Genomic DNA, 4,284 nt, shown 5'->3' with positions numbered 1-4,284 from the left:
CGGTGGTTAGAATAAGAACACATGGTGGTTAGAATAAGAACACATGGTGGTTAGAATAAGAACACATGGTGGTTAGAATAAGAACACGTGGGGGGAGGCTAGAAAAAGAACACTAGAAGAAGAACACGTGGGGGGGGGATAGTAAAAGAACACTAGAAGAAGAACACGTGGGGGGTAGTAGAAGAACACTAAAAGAAGAACACGTGGGGGGTTACGCGGGGGGTTAGAATAAGAACACGCGAGGGAGTTAGAATACGAACAAGCGGGGGTTAGAATACGAACAAGCGGGGGTTAGAATACGAACAAGCGGGGGTTAGAATACGAACAAGCGGGGGTTAGAATACGAACAAGCGGGGGTTCGAATACGAAGAAGCGGGGGTTAGAATACGAACAAGCGGGGGTTTAGAATACGAACAAGCGGGGGTTTAGAATACGAACAAGCGGGGGGTTAGAATAGAAACAAGCGAGGGGTTAGAATACGAACAGGGGGGGGGTTAAAATACGAACAAGCGGGGGGTTAAAATACGAACAAGCGGGGGGTTAAAATACGAACAAGCGGGGGTTAGAATACGAACAAGCGGGGGTTAGTATACGAACAAGCGGGGGTTAGTATACGAACAAGCGGGGGTTAGAATACGAACAAGCGGGGGTTAGAATACGAACACGCGAGGGGGTTAGAATACGGACAAGCGAGGGGGTTAGAATACGGACAAGCGAGGGGGTTAGAATACGGACAAGCGAGGGGGTTAGAATACGGACAAGCGAGGGGGTTAGAATACGGACAAGCGAGGGGGTTAGAATACGGACAAGCGAGGGGGTTAGAATACGGACAAGCGAGGGGGTTAGAATACGGACAAGCGAGGGGGTTAGAATACGAACAAGCGGGGGGGTTAGAATACGAACAAGCGGGGGGTTAGAATACGAACAAGCGGGGGTTAGAATAAAAACAAGCGGGGGGTTAGAATAAAAACAAGCGGGGGGATAGAATAAGAATACGCGGGGGTTATAATAAGAACACGCGGGGGTTAGAATAAGAACACGCGGGGTTAGAATAAGAACACGCGAGGGTTTAGAATACGAACAAGCGGGGGTTTAGAATACGAACAAGCGGGGGGTTAGAATAGAAACAAGCGAGGGGTTAGAATACGAACAGGGGGGGGGGGTTAAAATACGAACAAGCGGGGGGTTAAAATACGAACAAGCGGGGGGTTAAAATACGAACAAGCGGGGGTTAGAATACGAACAAGCGGGGGTTAGTATACGAACAAGCGGGGGTTAGTATACGAACAAGCGGGGGTTAGTATACGAACAAGCGGGGGTTAGAATACGAACAAGCGGGGGTTAGAATACGAACACGCGAGGGGGTTAGAATACGAACACGCGAGGGGGTTAGAATACGGACAAGCGAGGGGGTTAGAATACGGACAAGCGAGGGGGTTAGAATACGGACAAGCGAGGGGGTTAGAATACGGACAAGCGAGGGGGTTAGAATACGGACAAGCGAGGGGGTTAGAATACGGACAAGCGAGGGGGTTAGAATACGGACAAGCGAGGGGGTTAGAATACGGACCAGCGGGGGTTAGAATACGAACAAGCGGGGGGGGGTTAGAATACGAACAAGCGGGGGGTTAGAATAAAAACAAGCGGGGGTTAGAATAAAAACAAGCGGGGGGATAGAATAAGAATACGCGGGGGTTATAATAAGAACACGCGGGGGTTAGAATAAGAACACTCGGGGTTAGAATAAGAACACGCGAGGGTTAGAATAAGAACACGCGGGGCTTAGAATAAGAACACGCGGGATTTAGAATAAGAACACGCGGGGGTTAGAATAAGAACACGCGGGGGTTTGTATGAAAACCCTAGGGGTTTGAATAAGGAGTCGTGGGGTTAAGCGGAGTTTTCAAACGGGGAAATTTTGAAGTGTCCTCAAAAGGTTTCAAGTGAAACCCTTTTATCCAACAGTTTTCTAGGTTTAAAAAAAGGTTCTTTAAACAACACGTAATGGTTTTAAACATGGCTGTTCTAAAATCGAAAAATGGTTTAGAATAACGCCGTAAGTGGTTTGAGAAAGGTTGAGAAGCTAACCACTAATGGAAAAGAAATGTACCACATAAGGTCGAATATACCACCTGTAAGGGTTTAAAAACGGTAGAGATGAATAACAATTAGAGATGTAAAATGGTTTGAACAATGGTGTTATTTGGATAGGAAAAATCCCTTTATGGTTTCCAAACAAACCACTTTGGTACTGGTTTTCTGACAAAAGTGCAAAAACCCTCAAGAGTTTAATCTAAGACCATTATTTTTTACTGTGTACAGTACCAGAAGTTAATGACTTCTTATCCTGGGAAGTATTGGACACTAAGGCTTTATATAGTATCCATCCCTGCTAGTAAAATTGCCTATGGCAATCGTAAAAGAGTGTCGAAAGTTTCCTCCCCACAAGGAGAACTATCTAATCTACTGAAAAAAATCCCACTCCGAGAGGCTGTGGCACTCAAACTGTGGGGCGTGTTCAAAACTTCTTCAGCGCCAATCGTTGGCGCGCAAATCAACCTGCCAGCTCAAAATGAGAAAAGTGCCGTAGGTCGCGCGGTGATCGGACCAAATAAGAAGTTGGCTAACAGAGATGGTTCCGCATACAATTATAGTCCAATACTTCCCAGGATAAGAAGTCATAAACTTCTGATAGTACTAAACCTAATTTGAGGCATACACTAGGATTAACATACAGAAACGGGCAGATTTGTCATAGTTGGTGTTTGAGGTAAAGGGATCGAAACAACAGGATCAGAGAGTCTCAACTGGCTGAAACGCGCGGCTAAATGACTTTGTGAAGTGTTTTGTGCCAACCTATCGCGTCTAGCTGCTATACGGCAAGGATCACGTGATCCAGCGCTAGCGCCTCTGATTCGACATTACATTTGAGCGTCAAGCTACCGCAGTCAATACGAGAGAAGCTTCCGAGTATCCGGGGCTGGATTGTTTCGATTACGCCACATTTTATAACTGGTTCAAACTCGTTTATCGGAGGGGAAAAGACCGCACTAACCGATAAGCCTAAAAGTCCGATCCTAAAGACTACGGCTCTAAGCCTAGGCTATCGAATATATTAAATTAAGTTTTAACTAACCTAACACTCAAAATATTCGGGTCCTGGCAAGCTCGCCAACTATTTCTCCCCTGTAACCGATTGGCTTAAAAAGCTGTGGTTAGGTGGCATATAATGGATCTCTTTATTGAATATTCAGGTTCGTTAGATTAGTATTGGAAACACATATGTAAGAATGTTTTGTGGGGTTAGTAATACTTCGAATAATTTATGATAATGACTATGTACAGGGAGAGTGAAACTAAATATATGGGATGCACCAGTAGGGATGTCCGTAATAATTAAATGAAACACTTACAGAGATGTTAAGTGCCATGCGAACTGTGTCTTGTGCCCTATTGTAAACGGTACGCGACTAGAGTAAGCGAAGCGCGGGAATTCATTGATTCAAACTTAAGCCGTTAGATGGTCGGAAAGTCGACCTTCGATCTCTCCGATGACAGGTGTTAGCCACTCGGGTGTTGAACTGAACTCCTACTGACTAGCTTCTTACTTAAAAGTTACTTGAACTGCATGACTGAAGGACTGTGCCTGTCCTTAGGCTGGTCAGGCTATATATATACTTCTACCTTTTCTCTAGTTCCGCCTGTCTAAACAATGGGGCGCTCAAGTAGTGCGCTATAGCACCCTCTAGATAGAGGCTTCATTTTATTAGAATGGATATAGGCCTAAGGTTAAGTTAATATGATTTGGAGCCTGAATAGGTAAGTCTATAAGTGTTATGATGTTGTTGTGAAGGCCCAAATGTAGTTGTCCGCTACAATCTGCAGCAACCGAAAGTAATTCTTCAGGACGTGGTTCGAACTGTTTCCTTAACTCCTTCTTCTTCTTTTTGTAGTCTGATGGGCATTTCTGTTGGGTTTCTTTTAGATCGTCTTCCCTTGTTCCACTCACATAGTTTACTAGTGCAGCTAGTAGGCTCGTAGTCAAAAACGGTTGTATAGTCCTGAAGGGCGAATAACATTGCCGCAATATGATTACAGCGGCCCATAGCCGACGCTTTACATTCACAATTTGTATCCTTCACGAGCAATCATTACTAATCCATGATAGGTAACATCAGGGTGATATGACGACATAATCTTGGCTTTCAAGCAGTAAAATGTACCATTGACATTATCTTGCAAGTTACCCACGTGACCAGAAGCAAAATAGATTATTCCTTTCTT

This window comes from Phalangium opilio, unplaced genomic scaffold (assembly GCF_054372755.1).
Source record: "Phalangium opilio isolate 3A_F unplaced genomic scaffold, DU_Popi_V2 ptg000032l_1, whole genome shotgun sequence".
Taxonomy (NCBI): Eukaryota; Metazoa; Arthropoda; class Arachnida; order Opiliones; family Phalangiidae; genus Phalangium; species Phalangium opilio.
The sequence above is the reverse complement of the archived record's forward strand: the minus strand, read 5'-3'. Positions refer to the sequence as shown.